The sequence below is a fragment of the Idiotropiscis lumnitzeri genome, unplaced genomic scaffold (genome assembly GCF_059441095.1).
Source record: "Idiotropiscis lumnitzeri isolate Australia: NSW breed Sydney's pygmy pipehorse unplaced genomic scaffold, RoL_Ilum_1.0 HiC_scaffold_27, whole genome shotgun sequence".
Taxonomy (NCBI): domain Eukaryota; kingdom Metazoa; phylum Chordata; class Actinopteri; order Syngnathiformes; family Syngnathidae; genus Idiotropiscis; species Idiotropiscis lumnitzeri.
Window position 1 is genome coordinate 500,640 of NW_028283565.1, and position 16,264 is coordinate 516,903.

The window sequence follows — 16,264 nt, forward strand, 5'->3', positions numbered from 1 at the left end:
TGCAAATTATGGTCGGGTTGTTGTTGGACTTTTTCCGCTTTTGACTAAGGGACGGGTGTTTTTATTTTCTGGGACTCTTTAGAACAAGCGGCACGGTGGCGGACTGGTTAGCAAGTCCGCATCACAGTACAGAAGTGCAAGGTTCTCCCTGTGCCTGCTAGGGTTTTCGCCGGTTTCCTCCCACTTTCCAAAAACATTCATGATAGGTTGATTGGTCACTGGTCCAAGGTCTGAGTGTGAGAGCGGATGGTTGCTTGTCTCTGTGTGCCCTGCGATTGACTGGCAACCAGTTCAGGGTGTACCCTGTCGACTGCCCGAAGACAGCTGGGATAGGCTCCAGCACTCCCGGGGACCCTTGTGAGGACAAGAAGCAGTACAGAGGATTGATTGATTTATTAAAATTAAAATTAAATTCATGTATTTATCTATGCTAAATTTAACAAGGCTGGACGTTATATTTTGTGAATTTACATGTACCCCCAACTGTGACTTAATAACCCTTAAGGGACAAGATAACATTTTATAATATTCCAGACAGCTAAGATTGTCATCTATGAACTATTTGACAAGGCAGGTCCAGCATTGTCAGCCACATCCAACAGTCAACACAGTTACTTTTTTTTTAATAAACAAAATCAACATTATTAATTAATGTTATTTTATTAATTCTGTATGCTGTGAAAGATCTTTATTCAAAGTATATTTGAAGTTATTTCTACCTTATTGCTTGATTTTTGTAGATTCAAGTTGGAGTTGTCAAAATTACAGATTCTTTTGAAGGCAGCATATTCAAACTGTGAGAAAAGGAGCGAATGCAAGCTACGCGGTCTTTGAGGTGCGGCAGAAGAGCTGAAAGCACGGTGAGTCCCGAACGATAATTGAATTAATTAATTAATCTTGGGTAAATGTCTGGCTCTCATTTTTTAGACTTACTTTACAATGTGTTTTGTAATTTTTCAAGGTTGCCTGTGTTGGAAAACTGCTTGGTGCGTTAGCTAAAACACAGTATGCTAAAATGATAAGTGACGAGAACACAGAGGGTATATCAACAACGTACGTACTCGAATTATTTTGGGGAAAACTTAAGTACATTATAATCACCCTTTTAATAATACTGATAAGCGTTGTGTGTTTTATTTATTTTTATGAGGACCTTTACAACGAGCTACATATTGTTAGCATTGGGCCTACGACGCTAAACACAGTGTCCCTCGATCTCTCTCCAAAATTCTCCAAAAGACTTAAGCTTTCACTCAAATTAATACAATCTACTCCACTAGCTCATTTAAGGCTTTTTTGTGATGTGTTTGATTTGGGTAAGTAAAGCAAAACATATTAACTGTTGAATGTTGCCTGTTATTTAAATAATAGAAATTCAAGATGAAAGTTGAACAGATATTGAAATGCTAGATTGGCTCATTCAGAATCATGCCACAATGTGCTTTGTATGTTTTGTGTGTGGGTTTATCAAGCTCTAATTCAATGCAGTGTCCAAAACGAGCGCGCATAATTGTTGGATGAATGTTGGTTAATAGAGTCACATAATAGTTAAAATTCCAACAGTTGAACAGATGTTGAAATGCTAGATTGGCTCATTCAGAATCATGCCACAATGTGCTTTGTATGTTTTGTGTGTAGGCTTATCAAGCTCTAATTCAATGCAGTGTTGAGCTGCATTTGAGAGGAACTACGTAAGTAACTAATGTGGAAAAATTGTGACTTCTTTGTGTACTTTTATTTTGAATATTCAAATTTTGTGGGTAAAGGTTAGAGAAAATAAGTTAAAAATGAGAGCTGTACAGGTATTTAAGTTTTTGGTTTGTAAAATACCCGAATGTGGGTTTCAGCAGGTGAGGCAATGATTGGACAGAGCAAAAGCTATGCTCCAAAATAGAAGTGATTACACCTTCACTAGACTAACCTGCAGCTAATTACATAATTATAAAATTAACACTTTAACCTGGCTTCCCCATCACAGATGTATTCTTTTAAATGCAAAGCTTTTTGTTCTAGCTTTTGTTGTTAAATGACATTCATGCCCAAGTGTCTATGCATCCATTGCAGGGATGTTTTCTCAAGTGACGAGTCTGAAGCCTGTGATGACGAAGTACCATCTACACCTCCCCATGGATTGTCACAGAGAAAAAGCTTCCTAACCAAGAGAGGCGCTGCAGAAGGTCCTTGAGTACGTCCAACGTGTTGAGTCTGTGAGTCTACTGCAGGATCTAATGCAGGTATGAAAATGATGAAATTTTAATGTATTATCTTCAAAATTATAAATAATTATTTAATTTCTTGAAATATAAAATTAGGTACCCTAAACCCAAGTAGGAACCCCAGTCCCAGTACATTCCTGATTCTGGAGCTACAGAGATCAAACCATCCTACTGTATCACTAAATAGCCCCACCTCTAAAACCCTGATTCGGAAGGCCGAGTTGAAAGACTTCAGAGTTCAAGATGGTCAACTGCAACTATGATAAGCCGAATGTGTTCACCCCAAGTCGGAAACTGAGAAAAAGACTCAATTTTCACATGATTTCAGTCCCTTCTATATTTAAAAGAATGTATTGGGGCTCTAAAAATGTGAAATATTTTTACAAGTATTTCTTTTACTACTCATAGGCAGTTTCATAATAATAGTACAATTTGGCATCGTGTATTGTTTTTTGGTTCCATTCAAAATGCACAAGACGTATAGACATATTTTGTTTGTGGATCGCTGCAGCATCACACGAGCGCACAGAGACAAACGTGGCAGCAACTTAAAACAATTAAAATATCGAATCGAAATCGAGAACTGAAAATCAAAAATCGAATCGGGGCTTGAGTGAATCGTTACCTCCCTAATCATAATCATTTTGGTAGAATGTTGGGCTCTTGCCCTTTGAGTGTATATGGCGTTACCGAAGCTGTTCACTTAATCGACAATTCCTTTCCTGTGACGTTTATCATACCCAGTTTAACTGCCAAAATATTTTTAAGTGTGTGATGATTATCTGGATCGAGTGACACCCATGTTATAATGGTTGCAGGTATTGGTGGATTGGACGATAGTGTCAGAACAATGATGGCGTTCATCATGACAAATCCTCTGTCTCTGAAGTACAATCTCTTTGGACATCGTAGCAAGAACAAGCGCCGAGACCTGCCTTTTTCTGATGTTCTATACGGTAATATATATATATATATTTTTTTTTTTAAGGGATTGTGGTGTGAAGACATTTCAGCATGTCCCATAAGGTTTCACAATCATTAAATAGCTTTACTAAGTTGGCTTCTTGTCTTTTTTGTTTTAGGAGCACTGAAAAGGAATGGAGCCACAAAGGACATCAACGAGAAGGACACAGGCAACCCTGTCCAAGTGGTTCATGGGAGCTTGTGATCAAGGTGGGAATAGGGCAGTTCGAGCTCGGAGATCTCAAGGCAACTGTCAGGTTTAAAACGTCCTGACGCCATTTTTAGACTGAAGGTGGCATAAATCCAGACCAAACCAGTTAGAGTTTTGTTTTTGACCATTCGCGAATGGGAGAGGAAGTCAGGAGGTGAAGCAGGCGTCTTGCCAGTTCAATCTCGCGCACTCTCTCTCACTCTCTACCACCCGTTCGGTCTTTTATCAGCAACCTAAGCAGACAATGGAGGTCTGTCTGAAATTCTAGCAGGCAGGCAGGAAGCAATCAACCACAGTAGTCAGTCAGGAATTCGAAACTAAAGTGTGTGCGTGTGTTCCAGTTGTGCGCGTGTGTGCTAAAGCAATAATGTGAGTGTCTGTGTGTGTGCGCAATTATAACTGATACAAATAGTGTATAAAAACATGATTAGAAATACACAAACTATTTACATATCCTCATCCCATCTCACATTCCCCCGTTTGTGGGTTTAAATCATGTCCTTACGGCTTTAAGACAGATCATCATAATGAAATCATACAACAGTGTGGTCATCCGTGGAGGGGCGAAAACCCTCAGTAGGGACAAAATTCCCCTCCTCTCTTCCGGCGTGGAACGAGATTCTCATGGTATGTTGGTCACTTGGGAATAAAACATAAAAAAACTTCAATATACCTAGTGAAAAATAACAAAACTGTCTCCACGCAGAGCTTGTCTCCACGCAGAGCTTGTCTCTGCGGCGACTTGATGGAGGCCCTTGCCTCGTTGTAGGAGGGGACAGCCGTCTTTACCTCCCGGATCTTCGTGTGTGGTGTATGTGTGTGCATGTGTGGGGGCAGGGGCAAAAGGGTCCATGTGTTATTTAGGTTTCAGTGTCCAGTTCGAGTTTGTCATTGTCCAGTTCGAATTCGTCATTCTCAACATCAATCAGGTTGTAATGGTACATTTGGGCAACAAACATGCAGTTAATAATCATCTTTGTCATAAGAATAATGCAACATGAACAGACTACACATAACAAAAATGAAAACCATGATTATCCCGATATATTGTCTTTCAAATTCTTCGTAGTGGTCATAACATCAATAATTGTTTCATTTTATTAAAAATGTAAATGCAGTAATGTTCTCCAATCAAGGCTAAAATTCTTTATGTACGTCATTAATTTCCAAACAATATCTAATCTTTTTGTTCTGTGGCTTCAACATTCGTATCTGTGGCTGGTTGTGCGGTTCCGATGTGCGTGTGGTCCGATATTGTGACTCAGGTGGGCTCCTGTTCGAGGGATTCGCGTTGCTCGGCCTTTAGCTGGAAACCGGAGAAGCTTGTACTGCAACTGGTGGATCCAGCTGCCACGCCCCGCGACCTTTGCTGCCGTCGGGGTCACTGCAATCATCTGGCGAGGGCCATCTCAGCATTCACTTGTCCCAACGAAGTCGTTTCAGCACCTTGAAGAAGAGTTGGTCTCCCACACGGACGTGATTTCTCTGTGGATCAGAACACACTGGCCAGTAATTGCGTCTTTTTTTTTTTTTCTTTTTGGTCAAAACATGTTTCCCATGTGGACTGGGACTGATGTGCCAGTCGCTGGTGGTTCTGATGAACCTGAGAGTCGATAGGGGATAGTGTCCTAACTTCGGCTGGCACTATCCTCATTGCTGTGATTGAAACACAGTCTGGTCATTATCTCCTTTTTTTCCCTCATATTCTTGATAAGTCTGCCCTTAACAGTCCCATTAGTGCGTTCCACAAGTCCTGCAGACTGTATGCACAATGACGCTTTGAGTCAATTTTGCAACAACTGTCCCACTTGTTACAACATCATTCACAAAATGCATAATTTTCACTTCAAATCACTTCTTGAAATTCCAAATGTCAGGATAATTTGTGTTAGGTTGAAGATGTATTTTATCCCATATTTTACTCTATTAGTATTGCAAAAGAATTGTTCCACAGCGTGACCCATGTTTGACCATATGGATGAGAAGACTTCACAGAGAAGCGGATGCCTGAAGACTGGATCAACGTCTGCAACATCAAAGGAGGTGTGCTGAGACACACCTCTGAAACAAAAGGACTGAGACTTTAGTACCAGAGCACTAAAAGGGCATATCTGCCTTTTCAATCAGTGGATGACTGCCATTGATGTCTGTCTTTCCTCTTGTGTCTGAGATGTTTACATGTTCCTGCTGGTGCTCCCCCCTTCATCCCTTAGTGCAAATACATTGTATTGTTAGGGACTTCCCTAATAAAATAGAGGGCTCGGCGGAGTGTGCTCCAGAACGAATTTGGAGATGTTACTGAGCACACCTCTGTTCGTTCGTTCTCCTCGCGAGTAAAAGATCAACTCTTGTCTTCCTTCCAATTGAACCTGACAATTTGATTACACAACACTTTTTCCAACTGTTTTAGCATCAACATATGTTGTCGGAAACAACTTAATCCATTTTGAAAACATATGAATTACAACCAAACAATATTGCATCTCAAACAAATAACACTGTCTAAAAAAAAGTTTTTTGTTGAAAAGTCTGTATGTGGGAACAATTTCATATCATACTACCCCTCTCTTGACACATGGTTATGCTCGTGTGTCACTCTTATTACTTTTCCAATCAATGAATTAGGCAGCCAGGATTTGCCATCTGCCAATTTGCTGATCCTGTCCTCAGCAATGTTTGCACCTTTGTTCTCCCAATTTGTGCGTTCAATTACTGGTACCTTTTTCCCTGGCGTGGGATCAAATTGTCAAGTTGATTTTCTGCGTGTGTGTGCGTGTGGGGGTGTGTTCATTTTCCCTTTTAGCTGCGCTGTGTCGATATAAAGGCGAGGCAGTTTCCAATTGTAATTGTGTCATTTTCTGTTAAGTGAATTTTGCGTTCACAAATAACTATTTTAGACGTGCTTTATGCACAACTTTTCTTTTCCTGTTGTGGTTTTTAAAGCCCAATGTCGACAGAACGCAAGAACATTTATCTTGACTGTCAGTCCACATTGTAACCATACAACTCATACAAGATGGGAAACCCCAAATTTTAATTAGCTCACACCCGCCTACGCTCTTCCTGCTTATCCTAACAATCTCTTATCCGTTGGTATCACAATGTTAGTACTCCCATCGCATAAAAGTCAGTTTGATTTCAGGCTGCGACCTTGGTTCTCAAACACTTTTACTTCTTATCAGTCTGGAATGCGCACCTGGTCTGTGTTACAAGTCTGAGTTCCTCCAGTCGGGAGGAAGGTCAAGTCGCGGTTTGGTGATAATTTGGACGGCTCCACAGTCGTGTGGTGCCTCCTAGATGATGCGGGGAAAAAATGACGCTGGGCTGAAATGCACCGCAACTTATCAGTATAATGTGTCCCTGTGACAATTAGGCCGGCGTGCAATGTGAATGTGGTGGGAAAAGAATGTAATTTTTTGATTCCTTAAAGCAGCAGTGAAAGCTCTTAATCACACTCTAAGTGGTTCTCTGCCACGAAATCCAAATTGTTGTGACTAAATATGCAAATGAATTCATTTTGCCCTGGTTCCTGCAGTAACCCAGGCTAATGAAGTCATTTTTTGCAGTCACTGTTTTGCTCAAATGGCTTATAATAATTTGGTAGTGCGTTAAGATGCTTTGTCGATACAATCTTGTAGTGTATCTTCACAAGTTCCAACATACACAACCCATTCCATGGCCATGACGATACTGTTTTAAAGATTACCAAGGCTTGTTGGACCTTTCTCTGCCACATAAATTACAGCCCTGAGAGGCACTGGGCCTCAACTTTATCTATGAAGGGTCAGGGATTTAATGGGGGTCACCGAGGCGTCCCAAGGAAAGTTTTTACAGAAAAGTGGTCTGGCAATATCTTTTCTCTTTCTTATCACTGACAATGCGCCCCTTTAAAGTTTTGACGTTTGTTTGAATTCGCCCGTGCTTATTAATTCTATTGAAGTCCAATTTTGTCAGTGTATCACGGCCTAATGAGTAAAACGCATGTTGATGTAGAACTCCTTCTACACACACTTTTATGTTTGACTTTTTACGTCACGTGATCCTCCATTGCTACCACAACTCGTCCTGAAAAGTTAATGTTTTGTAACAAGACTTACTGCTTCCTCCTTTCTTTCTTTTCTTTTTCCTTCCTTCTGCCCAACACGTTCATGCTTTCTGTGCATAATTTAGAATTTTCTTTTCCATTTTACAAGTTGGCCAATTTAAATTAGGTTGTTTTATTTGAAAAGCCTGTAATTCCTTTTTTTTCCCCTTTTCACCTAATCACAAATTTCTTATCACAAAAATGAACATGTTAATTCTATTTTATTTCCTATTTTTCCAATCTTGTGACTCATTTCACTTCAACCAGTTCTACCTTAAAGTGGACAAGTACACATCAATGTTTTTTGTAGTTTCTATTTTCTTCTCTGCTTTAATGAAAATTATAGCCCTTCTAGCCAAAATTTTCCTGTGTCATTTCTATCTCTGCATTTCATTCCATTTCTGGCCTACCTTAATACTAAAACAAAAATGCTCTTTCAAAAATTAAAACTATCTAAAACTAGTGATGGCAAAATGAAGCCCCATAAAGCAGCCAAGCCCTGCAGGGAAATACTTCACACACGAATGGGCTTCGAGATGCTTCATTTTTCTTGACTACGCCATCCCATGGACAGAAAAATGTATAACATGCTTGGTGCATGCAATAAAATGGTGAGCTGTAAATCATGCTCTGCCCACCAAACAATATGTATTTGAAGAGTGATTTTAATTGTTCTGTTTTACTTTGTCTTCTAACTTCTCCAATATTCAGACAGCTCCGCCGAGACCAACGTTTCACCCCCACACTGATATAAAATGGACCCAACCGTTTGGGTCTCTTTCCAAATTTGGTACCAAAGCCTCCCCCACAGTGCGGCAGCTATCTTGAATTGGCCCGTTCCCAGAAAGTTTTACTTCATTCAGTGTCATTCAGTATTATTCAAAATCTTTCAGTGTCATTCCAAATCATTCAATGTCATTCACAATCTTTCCACATCCTTCCACCTTCCATCGTTCAGTGTCATTCCACATTCTCTTTCATATATAACATAACATAACAATAACATAATCCTGGGTCAGCAGACACCTAATTAATGTGTTAATACATGATACATTTTTCTATAAGCAACCCTTATGATTGTAACGTATTTTTAATTCTTTCTAGGCGGGAACTGTCCGAACAAAAAATTCATGCAATTTGTAATTAGACACTTTGTCATACAAAAAGTCACTCAGGGCAAGAGAAAAAAAATTGTCACTTGCCCAAGTTGGGCAAGTAATTTGGCCACTCGGGCAAGGCAAATTTTAGTGGCACTTGCCCTAGGGCAAGCAGTTTTTAAAGTTAACTTCGAACCCTGTGATGGTGTCTTGTGACCTGTCTTTATCAGCTGATGTTCCATGAAGGCGTGCCTTACCTGTCACAAGAATGAAGGCAAGTCACGCCCCCCGCTGTCCATTCACTCCGCCAAGACGCTGCTCCAGGTGGTAGAGAGGATGAAGGCTCCCTTGTCTCTGTTCATGGTTTTTATGCCTCGCTTGCAGATCTCAATGGCCTCTCTGATCCAGCGCTGTAGTTTGTTCTCTTCTGTGCGGATGACCCTGCCCTTCTCCCGGTCCATGATGTGGTTTTCCCTTTTGCAGTGGTCAGTGATTGCTGATTTGTAATGTTCATGTTGTGCTTGTTCTTTTACTGCTCTGATTTTTTAATTTTTTTGACAGGTAAGTCACACCCTCATGGAACATCAGCTGATAAAGACTGGTCTCAAGACACCATCATGCGACACTCTGAAGAAGGCGAAAGACTCGCCGAAACATGTCAGGTAAAAAATTAACCTAAAACATAAATGTCTGCTTTTAATGAATCAGTCAAATATCAATAATAAGAAGACAAAATGAACCTAATACAAATAAATGAATGCTTAATAACTCCCCTGCACATGCTCCTAAAAATCCAAACCTTCACCTGTAAATAAAACGTCCCGACCTGAAGACATCTTAATGTTATTATTTTGTTTTACACACAGCGCCGCCAAGTGGAATCAAAAATTTGTTTTTATTTTAATTTTCACGTACTGCACGGTGCCCTTCTGACGAATCCGACTGAAAATTAGTCAGAAAAGACTCAAGACAATGATCTTACTCTCTGCCGAGTTTTGGCAAAAGGCGTGGCTATTACGGTGCTGAAAAGTCCGATTGTACTTTGTGACAACAAAAGCTCCGGCAACATGACTCAGATGATCCTATCTTCTCGAAGTTGTACACATTTGAGGATACTTCAGCCCTGAAGACTTCTACCAACTTATTTTTCATCGTAGTTGTAGCGCCACCAACTGGTAAAAGCTAATACAAGTTATTTTCTTGGATGTTTTTCTCCGTGCAACTCAACAAGGTCGCCCTCATATATGCTCGGATTACTGTTTCGGCCATGAGGATGTCACAATACGAAATTCGTCCTTTTTCGTGAAAGGTTGTGGGAGTGGCATTGCACTGTTCGGCAATAAAACAACGCTGATTATGAGGTTGTAAATATGAACGACAACTCGTGAAACTTTACACACACATCAGGCCGAGCAAATTTATAATATATATATATATATATATATATATATATATATATATATATATATATATGGGGAGAGAGAGAGTGAAATTCATGTTACAACAAAAAAAACAAATTATTATTAAAACATATTATTTTTTATTTCCCCAGCCATTCTTTTTGTATTTATTTAATTACTCCGACTTTTACCTGCTGGTACGCCGTCCGGTGTGCCCTGTGAAATGAAAGGTGGCATTCTTTATTTATTTATTCATTTATTCATTCATAACTGACAGCCTCGCGCTCCGCTCGTGCCCGGGCGGAAGAGGTGCTCCAATTCGGCTTAACTGTGACACACGCCCGCCCTCCTCCCCCGGAACTTCCATTCGGTTAAACTTAGGGGCCGCTTGGCACCGCCCGTGCCCGGGGAAGGTGCTCCTCTTCGGCTTACTGTGACGCGAGCATGCCCTCCTCCTCCGGAGCTTCCATTCAGTTAAACTTAGGGGCCGCTTGAAACCGCCCGTGCCCGGGGAAGGTGCTTCTCTTCGGCTTACTGTGACGCGAGCATCCCCTCCTCCTCCGGAGCTTCCATTCGGTTAAACTTAGGGGCCGCTTGGAACCGCCCGTGCCCGTGGAAGGTGCTCCTCTTCGGCTTACTGTGACGCGAGCATGCCCTCCTCCTCCGGAGCTTCCATTCGGTTAAACTTAGGGGCCGCTTGGCACCGCCCGTGCCCGGGGAAGGTGTTCCTCTACGGCTTAACTGCCACGCACGCCGGCCGGAGCTCTGGTACGGTTCAAACCGCGCGAAACGTCGCCACCGATCGTGTCCGGGGGAACGTGCTCTTCTTCGTCCACTCTCCTCTTCGCCCACGCTCTTCTTCGGCGCACGCCGGCCGTCTAACTGCTCTAGCGCCCCGTCGTGCCGCTCGGCGAAACTACAATGCCCCCGAATATTTTTTAGACCCGCGAAGCACTGAACCCGCGAAAGGTGAACCGCGAAGTAGCGAGGGTTCACTGTATGTATAAGACCAAGACCTACAAAAAAGTCTCTTGGAGCAATGAGCTAGGTTTTACAGGAAGTCGGCCATTTTTAATTTACTTAAAAGGGGGCGGGTCACCACAATGGACTTTGTGTAGAAATTATTATTGGGGCCCGAGCAGCGACGGCGGCGAGGTCCCTATTGTTTTTGAAGAAATTATTATTAGGGCCCGAGCAGCGACCGCTACGAGGTCCCCATTGTTTTTGTGGAAATTATTATTATTTTTATTATTATTATTAGGGCCCGAGCAGTGACCGCTGCGAGGTCCCTATTGTTTTTCTAGAAATTGTTATTAGGGCCCGAGCTGCGACGGCTGCGAGGTCCCTATTGTTTTTGTAGAAAATATTATTACTTTTATTATTAATAATATTATTATTATTATTATTATTAGGGCCTGAGCAGCGACCGCTGCGAAGTCCCTATTGTTTTTGTAGAAATTATTATTATTATTATTTTTCCGATTGTTCGATCGCATTTTTGACCCCGAAACATGCACAAAAACTCACCAAACTTGGCAGTCTCATCGGGCATGGCGAAAAATTTGATATTTTAACGTCTAATATGAACAGGAAGTGAGTTATGAATTTTTGAAAGTCCGACTTTTGCCCTTTTTTGCATGTTTACAGGGGTCATTCTTTTGCACCCTGATCCTAAAGGCTTCATCTGATTGCCTTAAAATTCTGTCTGTAGCATCTGAAGACCTGGGACAAACACTGGGGCTAAAATTTTTTGTTTCCGAAATACTATATGACAGGGGCGGGGCTTTAAAGTTTTCACTTAAGATTTCTTTCGCCGCAATGGACAAAATGCTTAATAACTCTCCTGCACATGCTGCTAAAAATCCAAAACTTCACATGTACATAAAGAGTCTGTACCTGAAGACATCTATATGTTTATATTCAGTTATACACCTTGCGCCAATCAATATCATTTTTTACATTTTGACGTACTGCACGGTGCCCTTTTAACGAATCTGATTGAAAATTGGCTAGAAAAGACTCAAGACATTGATCTTACTCTATCCCTATTTTTGTGACTTTCCTTCGAAGGGCGTGGCTATTACGGTGCCGCAGAGTCTGATTATTCTCCGTGGCAACAAAAGTTCCTGCAAAATGATTCAGATGATCCATCTTCTCGAAATTTTTCACATTTGAGGATATTCAGGCCCTGAAGACGGCTGCCAACTTATTTTTGATCGCAGTGGTAGCGCCACCAACTGGTTAAAACAAATACAAATTATTTTCGTTGATGTTTTTCTCCGGGCAGGTTAACAAAATCTACCTTATATTTGCTCGGATGAGTGTTTAGGCCTTGAGCATGTCACAATACAAAAGTCTTTCGCCTTCTTCAGAGTGTCACATGATGGTGTCTTGTGACCCGTCTTTATCAGCTGATGTTCCATGAGGGCGTGACTTACCTGTCACAAGAATGAAGGCAAGTCACGCCCCCCGCTGTCCGTTCACTCCGCCAAGATGCTGGTCCAGGTGGTAGAGAGGATGAAGGCTCCCTTGTCTCTGTTCATGGTTTTTATGCCTCGCTTGCAGATCTCAATGGCCTCTCTGATCCAGCGCTGTTGTTTGTTCTCTTCTGTGCGGATGACCCTGCCCTTCTCCCGGTCCATGATGTGGTTTTCCCTTTTGCAGTGGTCAGTGATTGCTGATTTGTAATGTTCATGTTGTGCTTGTTCTTTTACTGCTCTGATTTTTTTCATTTTTTTGACAGGTAAGCCACACCCTCATGGAACATCAGCTCAAGACACCATCATGCGACACTCTGAAGAAGGCGAAAGACTCGCCGAAACATGTCAGGTAAAAAATTAACCTAAAACATAATTGTCTGCTTTTAATGAATCAGTCAAATATCAATAATAAGAAGACAAAATGAACCTAATACAAATAAATGAATGCTTAATAACTCCCCTGCACATGCTCCTAAAAATCCAAACCTTCACCTGTAAATAAAACGTCCCGACCTGAAGACATCTTAATGTTATTATTTTGTTATACACACAGTGCCGCCAAGTGGAATCAAAAAATTTTTTTTATTTTAATTTTCACGTACTGCACGGTGCCCTTTTGACGAATCCGACTGAAAATTAGTCAGAAAAGACTCTAGACAATGATCTTACTCTATGCCGAATTTTGTGACGTTTTGGCAAAAGGCGTGGCTATTACGGTGCTGAAAAGTCCGATTGTACTCTGTGGCAACAAAAGCTCCAGCAACATGACTCAGATGATCCTATCTTCTCGAAGTTGCACACATTTGAGGATACTTAAGCCCTGAAGACATCTACCAACTTATTTTTCATCGTAGTAGTAGCGCCACCAACTGCTAATAGCTAATACAAGTTATTTTCTTGGATGTTTTTCTCCGTGCAACTCAACAAGGTCGCCCTCATATATGCTCGGATGACTGTTTCGGGCCATAAGGATGTCATAATACGAAATTTGTCCTTTTTCATGAAAAGTTGTGGGAGTGGCATTGCACTGTTCGGCAATAAAACTACGCTGATTATGAGGTTCTAAATATGAACAACAACTCGTGAAACTTTACACACACATCAGGCCGAGCAAATTTATCAATATTTTATACGTTAGTTGTGCAGCTTTTTTGAAATGGCTCACCATGGCCCTCGAGAAATGTTCAAAAAAGCAGCCCTGGTTGAGTGTTTCACCTCGCTTTTTGTAAATTTTATGGAGTACAGTGAACCCTCGGTTATCGCGGTTAATGGGGACCGAGACCATCCGCGAAAACTGAAAATCCGCGAAGTAGCGGCGCACCTTCAAAAATGCTTTAAAAAAATATACAATATATATAATAAATATATAAATATATATATATATATATATATATATATATATATATATATATATATATATATATATATACGGGGGGAGAGAGAGAGAGAGAGAGTGAAATTCATGTTATAACAAAAAAAACAAATTATTATTAAAACTTATTATTTTTTTATTCCCCAACCATTCTTTTTGTATTTATTTAATTACTCCGACTTTTACCTGCTGGTACGCCGTCCGGTGTGCCCTGTGAAATGAAAGGTGGCATTCTTTATTTATTTATTCATTTATTCATTCATAACTGACAGCCTCGCGCTCCGCTCGTGCCCGGGCAGAAGAGGTGCTCCAATTCGGCTTAACTGTGACACACGCCCGCCCTCCTCCCCCGGAGCTTCCATTCGGTTAAACTTAGGGGCCGCTTGGCACCGCCCGTGCCCGGGGAAGGTGCTCCTCTTCGGCTTACTGTGACGCGAGCATGCCCTCCTCCTCCGGAGCTTCCATTCGGTTAAACTTAGGGGCCGCTTGGAACCGCCCGTGCCCGGGGAAGGTGCTCCTCTTCGGCTTACTGTGACGCGAGCATGCCCTCCTCCTCCGGAGCTTCCATTCGGTTAAACTCAGGGGCCGCTTGGAACCGCCCGTGCCCGGGGAAGGTGCTCCTCTACGGCTTAACTGCCACGCACGCCGGCCGGTGCTCTGGTACGGTCCGAACCGCGCAAAACGTCGCCACCGATCGTGTCCGGGGGAACGTGCTCTTCTTCGTCCACTCTCCTCTTCGCCCACGCTCTTCTTCGGCGCCCGCCGGCCGTCTAACCGCTCCAGCGCCCCGTCGTGCCGCTCGGCGAAACTACAATGCCCCCGAATATTTTTTAGACCCGCGAAGCACTGAACCCGCGAAAGGTGAACCTCGAAGTAGCGAGGGTTCACTGTATGTATAAGACCAAGACCTACAAAAAAGTCTCTTGGAGCAATGAGCTAGGTTTTACAGGAAGTCGGCCATTTTGAATTTACTTAAAAGGGGGCGGGTCTCCACAATGGACTTTGTGTAGAAATTATTATTGGGGCCCGAGCAGCGACCGCGGCGAGGTCCCTATTGTTTTTGTAGTAATTATTATTACTTTTATTATTATTATTATTATTATTATTAGGGCCTGAGCAGCGACCGCTGCGAAGTCCCTATAGTTTTTGTAGAAATTATTATTATTATTATTTTTCCGATTGTTCGATCGCATTTTTGACCCCCGAAACATGCACAAAAACTCACCAAACTTGGCAGTCTCATCGGGCATGGCGAAAAATTTGATATTTTTTAACGTCTAATATGAACAGGAAGTGAGTTATGAATTTTTGAAAGTCCGACTTTTGCCCTTTTTTGCATGTTTACAGGGGTCATTCTTTTGCACCCTGATCCTAAAGGCTTCATCTGATTGCCTTAAAGTTCTGTCTGGAGCATCTTAAGACCTGGGACAAACACTGGGGCTAAAATTTTTTGTTTCCGAAATACTATATGACGGGGGCGGGGCTTCAAAGTTTTCACTTAAGATTTCCTTCGCCGCAATGGACAAAATGCTTAATAACTCTCCTGCACGTGCTGCTAAAAATCCAAAACTTCACATGTACATAAAGAGTCGGTACCTGAAGACATCTATATGTTTATATTCAGTTATACACCTTGCGCCAATCAATATAAATTTTTACATTTTGACGTACTGCACGGTGCCCTTTTAACGAATCCGATTGAAAATTGGCTAGAAAAGACTCAAGACATTGATCTTACTCTATCCCTATTTTTATGACTTTCCTTCAAAGGGCGTGGCTATTACGGTGCCGCAGAGTCTGATTATTCTCCGTGGCAACAAAAGTTCCTGCAAAATGATTCAGATGATCCATCTTCTGGAAATCTTTCACATTTGAGGATATTCAGGCCCTGAAGACGGCTGCCAACTTATTTTTGATCGCAGTGGTAGCGCCACCAACTGGTTAAAACAAATACAAATTATTTTCGTTGATGTTTTTCTCCGGGCAGGTTAACAAAATCTACCTTATATTTGCTCGGATGAGTGTTTAGGCCTTGAGCATGTCACAATACGAAAGTCTTTCGCCTTCTTCAGAGTCTCACATGATGGTGTCTTGTGACCCGTCTTTATCAGCTGATGTTCCATGAGGGCGTGACTTACCTGTCACAAGAATGAAGGCAAGTCACGCCCCCCGCTGTCCGTTCACTCCGCCAAGATGCTGGTCCAGGTGGTAGAGAGGATGAAGGCTCCCTTGTCTCTGTTCATGGTTTTTATGCCTCGCTTGCAGATCTCAATGGCCTCTCTGATCCAGCGCTGTTGTTTGTTCTCTTCTGTGCGGATGACCCTGCCCTTCTCCCGGTCCATGATGTGGTTTTCCCTTTTGCAGTGGTCAGTGATTGCTGATTTGTAATGTTCATGTTGTGCTTGTTCTTTTACTGCTCTGATTTTTTCATTTTTTTGACA